General features: G+C 37.9%; 1 protein-coding gene and 1 pseudogene across 3 annotated transcripts in view; both read right to left on the bottom strand.

The window, feature by feature from the left end:
• Glis3 (GLIS family zinc finger 3) overlaps positions 1 to 20,248 on the bottom strand; it is a 466,502-nt gene that overhangs the window by 350,767 nt on the left and 95,487 nt on the right. The window lies entirely within an intron of this gene.
• LOC147825936 (melanoma-associated antigen 10-like) overlaps positions 1 to 20,248 on the bottom strand; it is a 136,153-nt pseudogene that overhangs the window by 34,326 nt on the left and 81,579 nt on the right. The window contains exon 2 of the transcript XR_015440094.1: positions 1 to 20,248. This exon is cut by the window's left edge and continues 34,326 nt beyond it; it is cut by the window's right edge and continues 72,468 nt beyond it. The product of XR_015440094.1 is annotated as a melanoma-associated antigen 10-like (transcript).

Here is a 20,248-nt window from a genome sequence, read left to right as displayed (position 1 = left end):
ATAACCAAATCCTGAAGAACTCTGTACTTTCCAATCTACTCTGTATCCAGTGAATATTTCAGATATAAGAATTGTTTTCCAACTTCTCAAAGCATGTAAATGACTTTAAAAGAACATTTAAATTAACTGGCTAACCAAGAAGTGGTGCCTCTCTTCATATTCATCATGTGGACAACACTTCAGTATCTTCAGTGGCCATGATTATAGTCTACAGTATATTGATTTTATGAAAGTTAAAATTTAAGCGATGTTAGTCTACTTCATGTACAATTTTCACCAAGTTCTCTGTTTCAGCATTTCCATGAAACCTATTCTGATCCTGGACCATAAGAGTAGAAAGAGCTCTTTAAGGAGAAATCATGATGACAGCAAGCAGCTCCAAGGCCCTCTGTGTGAGAGTCTTCCATGTGTGTCTTCTGTATTCACATGGTATTCTTATCTCAGTGTCCAAATCTCCTTCTTTTCATATCAATCATTGGATTAGGTCACATCCTACTCTAGCATGACCTTATCTTTTATCTTGATTTCATCTCCAAAAACCCTATTTTCATATAAAGTCACATTCTGATGTTCCAATGGGCATGACTTTTAGGGGAACACTCTCCAACTGTGTATGACCATTAAGCCAGCATCCTTTCAATTGGCAACTTTTCCAAGAAATCTGAAGAACATTTGCAGACAAAATAATCACCCCAAAGAAGAACAATGAAAGGTAAGTGGTATAATTCAATAAAGTCTAATAGGAAATCTGTCAGCAGCTTAATTGGTTGAGGATTGAATTATTCTCACTTATGAGGTCAATCATCAATGGTTCCAACTACACAAACATACCTCCTCTGTCATCTTTTCAAGAAAAATGTTCCTTTGGGCTGAACTAATCTCTTCTCTGGAATCAGCTCCCTAAGTGGGGTGACTGCTACCTAATAATGCTTATACCATCCATGTGGGGTCAAATAGAAGAAGTATCAACACAGCCTGGGCATCATGCTGGGGATTCTATACATGTACCATCATTACCTCTATCAGAGAAAGGAAGGAACTAAAGTTGAAAGACTGGGGGCAACCCACTTTCCGGTCCCCCTTCTGTCTCTCTTAGACAGAAGCATTCCTTCTCTCAATAAATTCTTCCTCCTCTTAACCTCCATTGTTCCTAGAATTCATTCTTCAATTTTAGAGAACATGAACTCAAGTTTCAAATATCTAGTAGGTTTGGGAGTTATATCTCTTGCCCCTATTTCATTTTGGAGGTCTTCCACCAAGATTACTGGTCAGAGGTAAGAGTTTGCTTTTGTTCCATAGTTCTAACTTTGGTCTTTTTGCTTCATAGATTGTAACTTTTGTTTCATAGGCTCTGGATATTTGTGTTATACAGATTCTGGTTTTTGTTTCATATTTCTGGCCTTTGTTTCAGCTTTTGTTTCAAAAGTATCTTCATTTTAAGTTGTGTGTTTTAAATGTTTGCATTTCTTGGTTTTCTTATGCATAGTCCTTTGTTAAAATTACATTTTACTCTTGTTTTGTATGTTTTTCATTTGGACTTAGTTGCTTAAAAATGTTGTAAAATGGGTCTCTTATAAAATCAACTCAGATAAAGACAGTTCAGGCTTTTATCTGTCCCTTATAGAATGCCAAGCAGTGGTTACTCTGCCAGTTAGTAATTGCCTTTAGGCTGCCACTATCTAAGCAGAAAGATTCTCCAGTTGTCCTCTGGTGAATCCCCACTCCCACTGACACCAATGGTGGGTGGAATGTTGACCAGATAGGCAATTGTGTTCCTTTCAGAGACAGATCTCTGATAGCGTGGAACTAGCAGGAACTGAGGTGACAACTGAGGGCCCATGGCCAGGGATACCCTCTGGCAGATACCCAAAAGTCCCTCAGAAGAAACTAGCTCCCCGACACCCCGTTCGGGTCATCAGCAGAAAATCTCCACATCTTGTCCCTATCTGGACTCCTCAGTGAGGTGAAAGGGGAACTCTGTCAGTGATGATCAGCTATCCTCTGTCTCAGAGTGATCTGAAATGATGCCATCAGAGCCCTTCCTTAAGCCTAAGAGTTGAGCTACAGGTATGGACTGCTTTCTCTACTACTAGTAAGATCTCTAGACAAATGTACAAAACAAATCTTTGATAGTATAAAACTACCTGAACCTTTTCTCCCACCTAGGCATGGTCTTCATCATTTATGTGTGTAGGGGAGAAAAATGCCTTTTCTGATAGACTGTGGACTTATAAAATGCTGTATGATAATTTTTTGGGATGTTTAACCAGCTTGAGCTTTATTTGGGCTTTTTCTCTCTGCTAGTAAGTTTAAAACTCCACTTAAACTTTTCTCCAACTTGTTGGGACTTCGTTTGAAAATCCCTTGTAGTCAGACCACTCCTCCTTCCAGAAAGTCAGACTAAGGCAACCCCCATCAACTGTTTTGTCTTACACTAGGGAAAATAGCAATCAGTAACTTGCATTTGTGTTTTTACTCATTAGCTAGAATATGGGACTATCTTAGCCAGCCTTTCTCTTCATTCATGCATGCATAGGAATTCGATGAGAGCACCTTTACTATGTAGATTGTGGCTGCTAGGAGGGCCTATGAGTTTCAAATACTTAGTGAATTTAAAATGGACCTTAAAGGAGTAGCCTTGTATTGCTGCTAATAAAAGTTGCCTGAGTGACAGGACAGACAACAGAAATTTCTCAGAGCTTTCTCTGCCCTAGGGCCCAGGGCAGAATCTCTGACTTACCATCTCTGGAGGTGATCTCTTTTTCAGGAAAAGTGCCCTAATTTGACTATTGACTTATTTTCCTCTCTCTCTTTCAAGGAACTAGATAGCAGTGGTTTAAATCTCTTGGTCTGCTAGCAATACTTTCTTCTCTAAACATGATTGTTATGGCTAAAGTCAATTGTAACTTGCACTTTAAAAGTACCTACTGGAGTAAGGATATGAGTTACCTGAGGAAGATAAGATCACGCACTGGTAAAGGGTAGATAGTCCAGTCCAGTTTTATTTTCTGGTTCTCTCTCTAAAGGGTAGCTACCTACCCTGGAGTGATATAAACCTTGGGGGACACCCGGGGGACACCCTGGGGACACCCTAGGGGACACCCTAGGGGACATAGGAATCAAGCAGAGACTTATGGGATGCCATATTTATGTCTCTTGTTTCAGATTAGGAACTCCATATCTGAACCTCTTACTCCTTTGGAATACACTAAGGAACAATTTAGTATTTCTCTACACCCGCACGTGGTGTGCCTTCCTCCCAAAGCCAAGTACACAGAGGACAGTACTATGATGCTATCTCACAATTAGAATTACTGTAAAAGAGAGAAAACGGTCAAAATCATCTTATGTTAAGATTTTCTTTACCTTGAGAAGTAATTCTTGCTTGTGTTCAAATGTAAATGTGGGCCAAGAAAAAAGAGAGACACCTCACCCTTAAGGCATTCAGTACCTCTAAGCCTGAAGTTACCTCTCACCCTTTAGAACCTGAAAACAAAGTTTCCAAGACAACTTTAAGCCTTGACCACCAGGTGCTGAGGGTGGAGTTTCTAGGCCAGCTATAATTAAAACCTCCATGAGGCTATATCCATCCTTAGCTATCTTCAGGTACCTCAAAGACAACATCCCTTGCAGGAAGTAAATGACAAATATGGGACTACCTGTGTTCATGTGTCTTTTTCTTTCAGTGATAAGGCAGATTAAATGAGACCTATGAAAGTTTTCAGATGACCCTGATATGTACATTGAGGTCTTTAGAGGACTTACTCAGACCTATGGACTAGATTAGAAAGATGGAATGTTGCTGTTAAATATTGATTTTTAATGACAGACAAGTAGTATTACAAGCTGCTACTACATCTAGAGACAAATATTATCTTTAGTTTTAGGGGTTTTTTGGTACCAGGAATCGAACTTGGGACCTTGCGCTTGAGAGGCAGGCGCCAGAACTACTGAGCTAAATCTCCGGCCTGAGACAAATATTATCTTAATTTTGGAAGCTCAAAAGACAGGCAACCAGGGGAACAACTGGTTTCTACTGGAACATAAGCAGTTCCTATACAAGGCCCCCACTGGCCTGCCAACCGGATACGAGATTAAACAGAAGACATTTTCAGGCATGTACTCTTGCAGGTCTAAGAGACATGAGAACTAAGTCCTTCAGTTAATTTAAATTGTCAACTATTTATCAGGAAAAAAAGATAGGACATCCCTACATCCTGATTTGATAAAAGAAAATACTATAGTTTTTCCCAAGTGACAGTCTTGCAGTATGTAGATAGTATAGTGTTATGTGTCCCCTCAGCTTTCTAGCCAAGACACCTGTGCTCTGCTAAACTTTCTGACAGGGGTAACAATGTTTCTAGATCTAAGGCACAGCTTTGCAGCCTTGAGGTAAATATTTAAGCCTTATTATATTTAAGGGAACTCAAAGACTTGAGGGAAGAAAGAATTAAACCAATTCTTTCCTTTCCACAGGCAAAGATTCTAAAACAGCTAAGGAGATTCCTAGAAATTATAGGCTTTTGTCACCTTTAGGTAGCAGGATATAATGAGATTACATGGTCCTTCTATCAGTTTATAGAAAAACCCAAAAGACAGCCGTATTTTAACCTGGGAACCTGGTTCCCAGACGGCATTCCAGAAGCTCAAGCAAGCACTTCTAAGTGCCTACCTAGGACACTTAGGACACTGCTTCAGTTTGTATGTTACTAAAAGGTGAGACGTGGCTTTGGGAGTGTTTCTACAAGATCAGGGAGCTGCTCAACTGCCTGTAGGGTATTTAAGTCATAAATTAGATATTATAGATTCAAAATAATTTATTTAAAAAGAAAAGCCCTAAACAATATAGTTAGAACACTTTTATTCTCTTTCAAGAGGCAAAAAGCAGCCATTTGGGTTCTTTGATTGTTAGTTTGATCTTTCTGCTTGGCAATGCAGTGGGAGTCAATCATAGCTTTTGTCTCTGGAGACATGTTTTGCTAAGGATCACAGATCCACTCTGGAAAAGCTCCTGATCTTAATTGTCCTCCTGAGATGGTTAAGATTTAGTTCTTGTGCCATACTTAAAGGCACTCTTCTGTCCCTTCTCCACTGCCCTGCCCCTTGGAAATAACGCAGTTTGACTCAAGGCATTTTCCCTCCTCTCTGGCTGCTTCGTTTCAAGACAAAGCTTCCAAAATGGTGAGTTTCCCCTCCCTGGAATCCTTTCAGAGTAAAGCTGACCTTCACTTATCTCTGGGCCATATAGAAAACTGGTCTAGGTTTAATCCTGAACCTCTCAAGGAATAAATGTAAAAGTTTTAGTTCAGATTTATCTGTCTTTCAGCCCTCAGGCAAAATTAGAGAATGGTAAGAACAGCTAACCTGGCTCTGGCCACTTCTTGCACCTCTAGTCCACTGTCACTGGATGAGATAAAGTCTAAGGGACATCTTAGATTGGGCACAGAATAAGAGAGATAGACAGGGATGCCTTCTTTTCCTTTGTTTTTTGGTTTTTTTTAAATGGGAAAAACTGACATAGGTGGACATCTGCAGCACAGCAGGTTGGAGCCTTGGCAGGCCTTCTTCCCTCACTGCACAGAATTCATACTTGGCTCCAAAGAGGGTCACCCTAGTATCTTCTACATGCAAACCTGGCCTGAGCAGAGCCCCCTGGAGATAATTAAAATTACCTTTAATGGTCTGTCCCTTTAGAGGAAACAATTACATGTGGCTGTCAAACAACTATGGTTATCAAAGCAACCATGAGAAGCCTGTGTAGCTGGGTATTCCAGTCAGATAAACCATCAGCTTAGGGCCCATCTTAAAACCGTTTTTGCTTTCACAGGTGTAGAACATTTTTATTCCTTTTGATTCTTATTACAAGAGATCTCTGTTAATTGATCTACAATGTTCTGACTTTTTTTATAGTTACAAATTAAAAATTATAAAAGTTATTATAATTCAACTTGGCCAAATACATCTGAGTGCACTCTGGTTTATAAACAAGTTGTCTCATGTGTGTGTCTGTCTGTTCAATTTGTTACAACACATACAGCTGTTTTGTTTGAACATTTTTCTTTTGGTATTTTGGATTTTTTAAGATGTATAATATCTCGGGAATCTTTCATTGGTCAAAAATAATGTGTTAATTTTATGATCTTGCTCTCACAGGTCATCTAAAAATTTTTTTCAGGTATGCAATAAATATAAGTTTAATAGTATATATGAACAGGGAAAAAGAAATAAGCAGCAGCCAATATTTGATTTTTATCCTTATCACCTTTTCTAGGGTTCCTCTAACTTGACGTAAACTTATAATTTCCAAGGAAATTCCTATTCCACTCCCATTTTATCATAAATTGAATAGTTTTTCTGTTTGTATGATAAAACAGGAAAGACTGTTACATTTGAATGGAAAAGGCACTCCATTTGTGATCAACATCACACAAAATCACATTCCCATCAGAAAACACAAACAACATCACAAAGCTAAAAATACACAGGAGATCAATATCATTCAATAAATATGGAAGCTACTTCAGTCTCCCCCAAAACTGACCAATACTTCAAAAAACCATAAAGAAAAGCCCTGTCCATTTCCAAGTAACCCAAATAGAAGAGATAGCAAGATGCTATGTGTTCTATTTTACCCCTCCCCTGGCCCTTCACTACTTAGAAAACTGCCTGCTCTCCACAGAGACTGAAAATGGGCCTCATTTCTTCTTGGGGGAAAACAAATTCACTGACACCCTTATGCAATATCCCCCATTTCTCAGGAACCCTGGCTCTATACTTTTTATTCTGCTTCCAAAGCCTCTTCATATAGTTCTGGATAAGACTTGGGATCTGTTCCATTAAGATGGGCCATATGAACTAGGAGTTTCATCTTGCTGGTTTCAGCATGGGCTCTTGGACCCCACAGGAACTCATAGCGAGCAGGATCACTTTTAGGAATCTGCCGGTACATCAGGTACTCTTCCTGTACTAAATCTTCTGGGATGAATTTCCAGGCTTCCTCAAAATGCACATGCTCAGGGTGAGCTAACATATCCCATCTTTTCACTTTTTCAGTTAGGTCCTCCTCACTGATACAGTTGCCCTCTGTGAAGATTAGAGACAGGGCAAATATAATGATGTCGATTTTGAGAATAATTCTTTCATCATCACCATCTAGTAGCCCACTGTAAGACCCAAAACGGGGACTAGTTCATATGTGTTGCCAGAGTGATTCACTTTCCTGATTTTAATGCCAAAGCCCAGATACATGGACTCACAGAGTTCCCAAAAGTTCAGAGGGAAGTTGTTACGGTAATCATGGGGCAGAACATGCAGCATTTCTTTCATGGTGACCTGCTCCTTCTTTTGATACTTGTGGAGCAGAAATGACACCAACTTACATAACCTGGCATTTAGGAGCATATTTTGCAGGATGTGAGAGAAGCGTGTGTCCTGCAAGGAGCTTGAACCGTCACAGAATTGACTCCTTTGACTGGAAGGCATGAGGACAGCAAGAACTTGTTGAAGATCAGAAGCCTTCAAATCTCAAGTGCTGGAAAATAGAGTGCTGAGCAATAGTAATTCAGCTGCTCCAAGAATCCAAACCCAGATTTTGAAAAATCACAACTGAGAATTCTCCACTGCACAGTGCAAGGCTAGCAACAGAGCCAGGAATGGGTTATTTTCAGAGTCTCAACCTGGAATGTGGCCTTCTCTCTCACCCTCAGCTCTGTCTAAAAGTTTGTTAAGATAATAATAAAGACTCTTGGGCTTAGGAAAACTATTGGACAGGCCTCCCCTTGGTAAATAAAGGAGCGGCTGCCTGGAAAATAATTTATTCCAGCCTTTTTTCACAAAGGGGACCCCAATAATTTCCATAGCCTTGTGGGAAATACATTGCTAAACATATCATTGTGATATGTATACACTGGCCATGGTCTAAGTTTTCTGTGGGAAAACAAGGTTTTATTTAAAATGCTCTTGGTACAAAACAAAATTAAGGGACAAAGGGTTTCATCATGTAATGGATACTCATTATTTCATGGTATATATATTTATGCCTTCTGCATGTACAAGTCTCCTAGGATATTGTTTATGGTAATGATCTTTTTTGACTCAAGTATCTGCCTTTCTCTTGCACTCCAGATACTTGTGATAAGAGGTACATGTCAAGGCAACATGAGAAAACCCGTCAAATAGTAGTTTTCTTAAAAACTTATGTGATGTATGTTATATGTGTCACCACACTTAGGGATGTTCAGTCGCCAAACAGTTGAAATAATATCATACATTAAAATTAGAGACTAGACATTATGAACTCCTAAGGTGCATGTATAGGCCAATATGTATGTTCTCTTTAGATGGGATCCTACTAAAGAATAACAAATAAGAGTATTCTTTATGTCATTTATGTCTCGTGATCAGATGGAGGTGTCTGACTAAAAGACTATTCCGTACTAAGATAGACATGTGTTATAAAGAAAATGTCATCATGATTGTCATGCTAAAGTACTATGTGTGGCTCTTGATCTTAAGTTCCTCTATAATATATAACTGTTGTCTGTTAACATTCTACAGGGATTCAGCTACTAAATCAACCATGGTTAATAAGAAAAATAAAAAAATTAAAAAAAATAAACTTCAAAGACTGAAGCAATAAGCCCAAGTCATACAGAAAAGTTAGGATATATCTGGATCCAAAGTGGTGCCCTCATTTTTATGCCTGAATGTACACACACACACCCACACACCCACACACAAACAGATACACCTCAAAAATTATTTTATTTATCTGTTTCTGAAACTCATCATTTGCTCAATCCATATGATACTGGAACTGGAAGATATTTCAATGATACAACAATTTCGTTTCAGAAATGAACACGCTGAAGCCCAGGAATAATAAGTGAATGATTTGTCCAAGATAAAGAGAATAACTTGAGATCAAACTGGGAAGAGGGTTTCAGACTCTCACACTCTCAGTCCAGCCAAGCCACATATACGCTATCTGTGTAGTAAGACCATACTTCACAGGCAAGATGGTATGGTAGGTGGGAATCCAAATACCAAAATTAGACTGCATGGATTCAAATATAGGCCTGTAATTTACATATGTGGGCCAGTATTTTAGTAGTTTATACTCAATATTCTGAACTCTAAAATGAAGATAATAAAAGCATCAGTCACAGAGTATCTAGTGTCTCATAAGATTATTGAGAAAATTAAATGTGCTCAAAACACAAAATGCTCAGTATATGTTAGCTGTTAGCAGTGGTTTTAGGGTGGTTATTATACTTCTACAATACACAATATAAAGGCTAAAAGTGAATGACCTCAGGGATTTTCATCATCACACATTTCTATCAGCCACCCTAGCTGCAAATCCTCATTCAAAGATACAATGGTATAGTGATTTCCTGGTCCTTCATAGTAATTAACTTTTACTTTATTTCATAATATACTTTATGTCCACCCAATTGCCATGTCTTCCTCTAAACACAAAATGGACTAAGCTCTATATTCTGGTTTTAATTTCCTTGAGTGTGTGAGTTCAAATTTAACTGCCTTCTAAAATGATAGTCATTTAGTGTCTTAAAATCCAGCAGTGTTATTGCATCCTAACTCTGACAAATCCTTGTTCTTGTCTCTCTACTCTTATCTCTGTGAGACTCAGAAAGGCAAATCTTGGGAAAATTATACAAACAGACCCACATATTTGAAATCACCATTGTCCTCACATGCTCATGTCTCTCTGAAAGCTTAGAGCATTTCTTTTACGGTTTTATTCTTTCATTAGCCCAAGGCTTGCTAATTAATTGGAATTTTCCAGAGCTTTTGTTGTTGTAACAAAGGCGAACAATCCAAAAGTTCATTCCTTCATGTTAAAGAGGGTCCATGTACCCTCCAAGAGTGCACAGAGATGGAGGGGATAAGAGGGAGGATTAATGCGACTTTAAAAGGGTCAGACTTCGTGAGCTCTTGCTCCCCTCTTTCAACACAAACCTGCCTTCATCTTCACCAAAACTGATTTATGGGAAGTGACATCTTAACCATGGCTTTTATCCCACCAGAGGAGAGGCTGCATAGAGGGCATTATGTATGATCTAAAATTAGATGGCAAAGAACATCCTATAAGCAGGGAACAAACAAATACTGAGAAGCAAAAGATACTATATAAAGTAAAAGGCTTATCTGAAAACAAAAATTTATGGATCAGGGAGGAAGGGAGTAAAACCCAGATGAACATTTCCAAGGAAAGCAAAGTCCAGACTTAAAAGAAACAAAAAGATGCTTAATCTTAACAAAAATAGCATGGTTTAAACCAAAGATAGCCAAGCAGCTGGAGACTAGGGACAGTGAAGAGGAGTAAAGAGAGATTAATTCCAAATTTTGCTCTTGGATTCCTCTTCAAGTATCACTCTGTAGTTTGATGCACTGGGTTACTGGAACTTAGGAAAGCTGACATGGGCTGTGTTTCATTCACACTGTGAGAGGTTCTATCGTACCTCTGCCTTTGAGGATACAGAAAAATGGTGGCTGGGAAGGCCCTCAAATGAGGCAAATAGGCCATTTCCAGTATCATCTCTGCTTAGTTCCTTTTGATAGCAACAACTCATACCCAAGGCAAAAAAAAAAAAAAAAAAAAAAAAAATGAAAGAAAAGAAAAAGAAATTATCATAGCTTTTTAAAACTGTATTCTTTTCCATTGTAAAAAAAACTTTCTAATTTATTTTATTTACAGGTAAATGCTTATAAAATAATTTCTAGTACCCAGACATGTACATTCTGACATACAGCTACAGCTAGAGTTGTTCTACAGAAGAATCTGAAAGCCTTCTAAAGCATCCAACACCTCTAGGCCGATACCTACAGGGCAATCACTCAGTCATCTAAACTGCCACTTTTTTTTTTTTTTGGTAGAAAAACCTTTTATTAGCCAGCTGGCTCAAAGGAGTTTGCCCCCTCAGAATTCTGAGAAATGAGTTGCCGGGATAGTTGTTTACATACAGTTGGGGAAAGGAAGTTGAGAGAAACCTTTCAGAGCAGAGACATAGCTAGAACTAGCTAACTAAGGTAAAAACATCAGCTACTAACAGTTACATTGTTTCAACAGAACACATCTGCTCCATTAAGCAGGTATATCCTGCAAGACAAACAGTCACAGAACATTTTGATACATTGGGTGGGGAACATCCTGAGGACAGAATATCTTTTTTTTTTTTTTTTTGCTTAAATTCTTTTATTGATGCATTTTAGGTATACAATACGTTGACATTTATCATTGGGTACTTGTACCTGTACATAATGCATCTTGGTTCTTATTTTCTCCCCATTCCCTGTCTTCCCTGCACCTGTCCCACCCTTCCCTATTTACAAAGACTTTGTTTCATTTTTTCATTTTCTCATAGTTTTTCCTTTCCCTTCCTTCATTTCCCCTGCCCCTCTCACTTCCCCTACCCCTTTGGACTTTTCTTCCTATTTCAAATTATCAATTATTTGTTTTAATCCTTTTACTCTTTATTTACACTTTCAGTTTCTCACACCAGAGAAACTATCCGGTATTTACACATGTGTGTCCTATTTATTTCACTTAAGAGTATCGCCTTAATATGCATCCATATAGCTATAACTGTCTCTAGTTTCTCCTTTTTATGGCAGAGTAGTACACCATTTTATTTTATTTTTTTACTTCTTTTATTGGTACATTTTAGGTATATAATTCGTTTGCATTTATCATTGGGTGTTTGTACCTGTACATGATGTATCTTGGTTCTCATTTTTTTTCCCCATTACCTGTGCACTCTTCACTCCCTCCGCCCTTCCCTATTTACATAGATTTCATTTCCTTTTTTTTTCTTTTCTCATAGTTTTTCCTTTCCCTCTTTTCCTTTCCCCTTCCCCTCCCTTCACTCTTTCATCTTTGGACTTTTTTCCTATTTCAAATTATCAACTATTCATTTTAATCATTTTATCCCTTGTTTATACTATTAGTTTCTCACACTAGTGAAACTATTCGGTATTTACACATGTGTGTCCTATTTATTTCACTTAAGAGTATGGCCTTGATATGCATCCATTTAGCTATAAATGACTCTAGTTTTTCGTTCTTTATGGCTGAGTAGTACTCCATTTTATTAAAAAAACCACATTTTCTTTATCCAGTTTCCAGTTGATGGGCACTTGGGGCTGCTTCCAAGCTTTAGCTATTACAAACTGTGCCACTATGAACATGGGTGCACATATAAAAATGGAAAGATATCCCTTACTCCTGGGTAGGAAGAACCAATACAGTGAAAATGGCCATACTTCAAAAACTACTATATATATTCAATGCAATGCCAATTGATATTCCAACAATATACTTCACAGAACTAGAGAAAACAATCCAAAAATTCATTTGGAACCATAAGAGACCTAGAATAGCTAAAGCAATTCTAAGCAACAGAGACATGGTTGGGGGTATCACAATCCCCAACTTGAAACTATACTACAAAACTACTGTGATAAAATCAGCATGGTACTGGCAAAGGAACAGACCTGAGGATCAGTGGAATAGACTAGAAGATGCAGAAACTCCAGACATACTCACTCAGCCACCTCATCTTTGACAAAGGAGTAAACTGCCACTTGCTTTTGAACAAGCTGAACGTGAGCTGGCTCTGCTCATATGCAAATGGAACCACACAGAGACAGTTGGAAAGGACCACCTTGAAGTGGGCCCAGAACTAGGTTCTAGTCATATCAGTAAGAACTGAGGCTCTGATGCAGATAATATGGCTCAAGGACCACAAATATATAGGGCTTGGAGAATAGGGGCAGAGTTGGAACTCTGAGTACAATGGACCCTTGAGTTATGAACTTGATGGGTTCCTGAGGGCTGGTTGTAACTCAAGTCAGTTGTAGTCAATATAGCTGAGATCTGGATGTTTACCAGTACATGCTATAGATAACAGCAGATGAATCTTCCATTAACCCAAGTTGTTCATATGTCAGGCTGGTTGTAACTTGAGGGTCCACTGTATCTCCAAGGCTTAAGGAAGGAGGCAGAAAAGAATCTTCAAAATAGGCAGAGAAAGTGCTAGGGTGGGGTAAGGGAAGTCAAAAGAAAGGAAGTGAGGAATACAAAAGAATGTTTAAAGGCACCAACTCTGGACTGAGACTACTTGGCTTCAAATCCTGCAACTGCTGTTTACTAGACTTAGCATCTCAGGCAAAGCACAGAAGTTCCCTAAACCTTAACCAACCTCTAGAATATGGAGGAAAATAGTTTCTCTAATGGAAAGTACTTAACACAATGCTATAGTTTGGATCTTGAATATCCCCTAAGCACTTATATATTAAAGGTTTGGTCCTCAGTCCATGGTGCTACTGGAAGGTGGTGAAATTTTTAAAAGGTGGGGACTAGAGGGAGGAAGTTAGGTAAGTCCTTAGGAACATGACTTTGAAGATTTGGAGCCTTCGTCTTTTCCTCTGTCTCTCTTTCCCCACCAGCCCTGAGGTGCGTGCTTCCCCTGCCTCACACTTCCAACATGATGTACTACTGCCTTGCCATGATCCCAAACACAATGCAGCCAACTGGATATAAGCTAAAACTGTGAGGCAAAAAATCCTTTCCTCTTTGTAAGCTGTTTATTTCAGGCATTTTGTTACAGGAATGGAAAACTGACTAATATACACAGTGCTGTGCTCACAGGAAGCAAAACAGTCAGTCAAATTTTAGAAATGGTAAGCCACAATTAATATGTTTGTTAAGAAACAACAAGATTAGAAGGTATCTACAGAGTTAAAGGAGATTAGGAACATTTCAGATATTTCCTACAACTCCTCTGAATGGTAAAAAAGAAAGTTTCAGCCCAGAAGACATTGGGGAAAATCACATAAGGCTAAGTAAGAGAGACCATAAATGAGGAACATGGAAGCTCTGGGACGATTTTTACTGTTAAAAAGAGGCACATAATGTTGGGTCACCTAAGAGCTTATGGGGAAGATAACCATAAAGATAACCATTCTTACAGCAATGGTAGAGTGAAGGAGAGCCACACTAGATATTTGAGTTCAAGTTCCAGCCTAACTGGCTCCTTGGAAAGGTTCCTTTTCCTTCTGGAGTTTCAGTTTTATAGATTCCCAAATGGCCACTAAAGTTACTTCTACCTCTCATCATTTATGACTTTTGGTATTCTACAACTTAAGGGTTGTGGCTACAAATAAAAGCAATAAACTGGTAAATACATTAGAGAACAGAGTGTCTCACCTTCTCATGTTCTTAGAATGAAACAGAGAACTCAAAGGCTCCCTTAAGTTTAATTAAGGGGGCGGATAGTAAAAGTAGAGACCTCTATGTCTTTCCTCCACTTCTCTTTCCTCTCCCATTTGCCCCCACACAAGAAATGAGAGGAAGGAAAAAAATAAAGGCAGCTGAATCAAGGCTTTGAAAGCTAAAGCCATGTTCCTATTCACTAGCAACTCCAACAAAGCCATTGAGCACAAGGGCAGGGAGAAGGTGGACCTAAGATATACAAGCATACATGGAAAGGACATTGACTCAAGCGGAAAATCAGAAGACCGAGCAGAAAGGATAAAAATCACACCTAACTAATCCTAACCCTCACTGCACCATTGAGAGAAATGACTCAGGGAGCCAAAATGAATTAATTATCCAACAGAAGCTGGGATAGGAGTTCATGTTTACTGATTCAGTCCAGTACAAATTCTACATAATTATGTATCTAACTGATCAAATTCTAAATTACACTAATTCCTGGTAACAAATTTTTCTTGAGAAGTAATGGAGAAAATTGACTAAAATCACTAAGGTCTTGGGAAATTTTTGGATTTCCCCATTTTCCCAGAAGGCTGAGCACACAAACAGGAAAAGGAAATAAATACATTAATCTGCTACTATGTGCCAGACATTCTGCTAAGTGATTTCACATATGTTCTCACATACACCTCACCACTTTGTGAGTCTAGCAAGCTCTGAGGTATCTGAGGAGAGGGAAGTTCTTATTCATTAATGGGTCCTCAGTGCCTGAATACTGTGAAGGTACACAGTAGGTGCCCAATATATATTTGCTGAATGAATGTAAGATTTTCCTGGTGCATGAAGGAGGATCATGGAGATTATATAATTTATTTAAAGTAGTCATTTCACTGGTCAAAGTGGCAGCATCAGGATCCAATTTTGAGATTGTCTGACGCCACTGCTCATTTATGTTCCTTTCATTCAACAGGCTGCCTTCTACATATTTCCTCAAAATATGCTTACTTACTAATATTTGGTGTGGCTGATTTATATAGCAACTAGGACTACTGCAACCTTTTTGTGTTTTCTCCTTTCAAGTATATTTTTTTCAAGATCCCACACTTTTGGTCTGATTAGTCCTCTCCACTGGCAAAGTCTCATTACCATCTCTAAGGTACGGAGGAGGACATTCTAAAGGGCCAGCTACCAGGAGGTGAGGACCACAGGAGGAACACACTGCTCTTGCACTCAGTTGGAAGGCTGCTCCTCCCAAGTAGGCATAACATTACTGTTCTGGTTAAACGCACTCTTTCCTTACCTCATTGACAGCAAAGGGTTTTTAAAATTTTTATTAGTACAGGTTTGCAATACATAATAATTACATTCATTGTGGGGAACTGGTACATTTACATAGCACATCTCAATTCTTTTTCCACTTTCCTCACACCTCCTTTTTTGCCAGAATCAGATTCATTTATTTGTAAAACTTTATAAAGTTAATAATCATATATACAGATTAACAGCCAGACTATCAGACCAAAAACATATAAAACACAGTAATAAAACAATTATATTAAGTCAAGGTACACTTTTAGATACATTGTCCACATGCTGGACTACAATGACTTTTCTCTCTCTCTCTTTTTCCTATTGTCTGTCTTTTATTTTGCATTTTATTTATATACTGAGTTTCTCATATAAGAGAAACCAAGTAATATTAAGCTTGCCTGTCCGATTTACTTAACATTATGGTCTCAAGGTGCATCCATTTTCCTACAAATGAGTCAAGTTTATCCTTCTTTATCGCAGAATAGTACGCCACTGTGTATAAATATACGACGTTTTCTTTTATCCATACATCTGTTGATGGACATATAAGATGCTTCCAAGATATAGCTATTACGAGTTGTGCTGCTATAAACATGAGTATGCATGTATCACTGTGTTATGTTATGTTTAACTCTTCTGGGAAGATACTTAGAAGTGGAATAGTTGGGTCAAATGAAATTTCTATTTGTAGTTTTTTGAGCAATTTCTATACTGATTTCCATAGTGGTTGTTCCAGTTCACTCTCTCACCAAGAATGAAGAAGAGTTCCTTTCCCTCCCACCCCCACAATCTCTCTAACTTTTGTTATTGGTTGATGCAAAGGTTTTTATCTGAAAGCTCAGCAAGCAAATCACACTGTCTGCCTCTCTGTCTCCCTGTCTCTGTCCATCTCTGTCTCTGTCCTCTTCCCCACCCCCTCATACACACACACACACATACGTACTTGCCAAAGCTTCAGACTTGCTCTCTGCTATAAATGACTGTCTACAGTATATACAAAAGTAAAAGGATTTTTCCTAACTATATGCATAAGACAAGTGATGTTCTTCAGATACTTTTGACTGTGGCGGTTAACTGGACTCTATTTGTTCCATCCAAGAAAGTCCAAAGAAATGAGTAATGATCCAAAACAGACTACATTTGAATGGTACTGTATATTATATGCAAAGAAATGTTCCCACAACAAAGTCACTAAATGAATGTCACTATGCCTGAATAGAAGAATAAAATTGAACTGTGATAAAAGCAAGTTGTTTAAAGGATCTTTAGTTCATGTCTACCAAATTATCCTGAACATTATGTTCTGAACAAAGGCTCTGATACTCATATTATTAAGTAATAGAAACATTTTGAAACATAAGCCAGCATTTTTACTTTAAAAAAGATTTATGTATCATTTTCTGGTTTTATGAGTGCTGTAATTGTCCTCTAAACCTCTGAACAATGCCAAATTCTTTTTCTAGCAGAACATTCTACTTTATTATGTTCTCTTAGTGCTGGAAGCCATGATGGGATGTCTAAGGTAAATTAAACAAGGAACGGCACGGAAAAAGATACATGCTTTGAGCAGTACTATGCCTAATCACTGAACCATCAACCTCCTTATCCAAATTTTCTGTTAGCCAGAAAATTCAGTTATGCAAATCAAGGTAGCAATCTGGGAAAGTATACTATTTAATTCGTAAGAGATGAACACTTACAGTCTCACACAGTATTTTGATGTTTTTACCATATGGGGTCAAATATTATCACCACCACCTTCCTTGAGGGTGAGGACAGAATTGATTCTGCTCCCTACATTTCAGGAGTCTCCAACCCTAATTATTTCTCAGACAAGTTTTCTGCTGCTGTCTAAAATTGTCACCTGGTAGTTCTCGGAGAGTTTAATCTCATAAATGACCTCTACTGCCTGGCAGACACAAGGAAGCATGAAAAATGACATCAAGATTTCTACTTTATGGGGCCGGGGATTTAGCTCAGTGGTTTTGCCGCCTGCTGCGCAAGCGCAAGGACCTGAGTTCGATCCCCGGTACAAAAAAAAAAAAAAAGATTTCTATTTTGTGTTTACTAACCTTTAAAAAAAATAACGTCATTTTAGCACCAGATTCCAGAAGTTAGCAAACAGTTTTGAAAGCCCTCAGTGTACTAAGGTTTCCAGATCACTCCATGGTGTTGTCAAATATGAGTTCCAAAGATGCCATTTTAGCTCAGCGAGGCAGAAGGAACCATAAGAGAATGAGTTTAAGATCTGAGGGGCAGTCTCACACTTGTCACACTGTGCTGTGTAACTTTAAGCACTGGGCATATGGGACAACTGGTGAAGTCATTGAAGTCTTTATATTAACAAATAATATGTATTGATGTCAAGTTCTTGATTTTTGATAACTATACTGTGCTTACATAAGAGAATGTTCTTGTTTTTAGGAACTACATACTAAAGCACTTGGGGTAAAGGAGCTTTATGTCTACAACTTACTCCAATCCAAAAAATAATAGAATGATGAAGCAAGAATGGTAAGAACTTAGTATTTGGAAAATCTGGGTAAACAATATGAGAATCCTGTGTACTAACCATGCAATTTTTCTGATATAATTTCTGGCTGAAATTATATCAAAACAAAGACAAAACAGAATAAATCATAGGCATATAATTGGCAATCAGTAAATATTCACCGAATGTTACTTTAAATTTCCTTGGAAACAGTATCTTCATGTGCAAAATAAGAGAGGATTAAACCCCAGAGGGTATTTTAAAATCTATCTAACCAAAAATGTCTCTAGTAAGTAATGATGCACTTATACAGCAAATTTTCTATAGCATACGGAGAAAACAATTAACAATATAGACATGATTCTTGCCTTCAAGAAGGATGAGTTGATAAAACAGAAACAAGTTCAGGATGAGTGAAAATGGTGGAAACTTTTCTAGGAAAGAGGGGCTTCAGTGGGCTCTGAAAGGCAGTAGAGATATGACTTAACAATGAAGCTACAGGGGAATGTATGGAAGGGCCACTTTTTTGGACAGAGGCCTGAATGTAGACCTGAAGAAGTCTCCTGCCAGAAATTCTAAGCAAGTGTGTTACATGAGGATGAGTGAAGCTGGGCCAATCAGTGGATCTGTAGCATTTTAACCAATTTTCCAAAACCATATGAGAGTCTGCAACCAAGGTATGAAGGCTTGTGAAAAAATACCCTCTTGGCCCTTTGGAAAACCTCCAACTCAGTAAGCCAAGTACAGTACATTAAAGTCTTTCAGAAGACTGTGTTTTCAGTATTGTTCAATATTGTTCTCCAAGCACACACCCCACACTACATCCCCAAATCAAGCACTGTTTGCAGGTCAATACGTTGCTCTTACCTCGTATCACTTGAGTAAACTTCAAGCAAGGGTAAAATGTACAGTAGGACTCCGTTTTCCATTTTGCAAAGTCTTTGGAAGGCTATCCATGGTCTGATTTTTATGTTCAGAGTTTGTTTTTTACTAGTAACTACCTAAACCCACCTAAACAGGAGCATTCAAAAGATTTCCACTGTAAATACTAAATAAAAATCATTCATGAAATTACCATAAAATTCTCATAACTGGGGATCACACTCAGAGTCAGGTAGGGAACACAATGAAGTACAAAACTCAGTTTGTCAAAAATTATTTTTAAAATCATATATCTAGAACCATGTTCATGGTCCTTAGCACACTGAGGTCACACAAAGAGTGTCATATGATACTGATCAAGGTACTATCATATGAGATTTATCACACTCATGTATATAGTGAATGCAATTTTACAGTATCACCTGCAAGTTATATGTAGAAAACCAGATATTAACTCCTGAAATACTACTAATTTCCATCACTAAATGGCTATTTATTACAATTCAACTTCTCAGGGACAGAAAAGAACAAATAAATAGATGTGTGTGTGTGTACATAATTTCACCATCACAGTATGAAGATAAAAGAGTTCTTTTTACTTACTAACATAATCTGGGGGACTACTTTAAATTAAACCCTACAACATGAAATGTGGTGTGTGCAAGTAATGAAAAAAAGATTCCATGAATGCTGCTTAGAGAGAGATTAAAATTTAACCTATCACATTCTGTTCTCCAGCTGAAAAGAAATGTTAAATTCTCTATTTGAGCTTCCATTTTTAGTGTTAAAAAAAGAAAGAAACACAGATGGAATAAACCTCATTCACTTAATATGAAAATCAAAAGCAGACTTCAAAATCTGAAATAAGGAAAGATTCTTGCTGCTTGGTTTCCTTAAAGAATTTATCTTTGGCCACTCAGTGTGATCTTTAACGGACTGATACATTTTCACAGGATATAAAAATTTATAACAAAAGCAATGGAAGGAATCTCAGATGGCTGGAACTGTTTCTTTTAATATAGCTTAGTTTAAAATTTAGTCTGCAGTGGTTAGATATTTCAGGCTTACAATGAGTGTCACTTTGAACTCCCATACCATACACAGAACAAAAGTTCAAATGTCAATTGGATGAACAATTAAATGACTGAAGAGGCTCCTAAGAAATAGATTTTTGGTTTTGAGGGTGAATATTTTATCCTGAATTGCTTGAATCCAAAATATGGACATCTGGCTAGTTGCCTCTGCACTGCTTCATTTATTACAACAGTCTCTTCTTTTGAAAATGTATCCTCGTTATATGGAACCACAGACCTCAACAGGTATCT

This window comes from Heterocephalus glaber, unplaced genomic scaffold (genome assembly GCF_053883595.1).
Source record: "Heterocephalus glaber isolate CG9 unplaced genomic scaffold, H.glaber_assembly_v1.0 deba00001481, whole genome shotgun sequence".
Taxonomy (NCBI): Eukaryota; Metazoa; Chordata; class Mammalia; order Rodentia; family Bathyergidae; genus Heterocephalus; species Heterocephalus glaber.
Note: the sequence above shows the minus strand (reverse complement) of the source record. Positions and strands in the feature narration are given on the sequence as shown.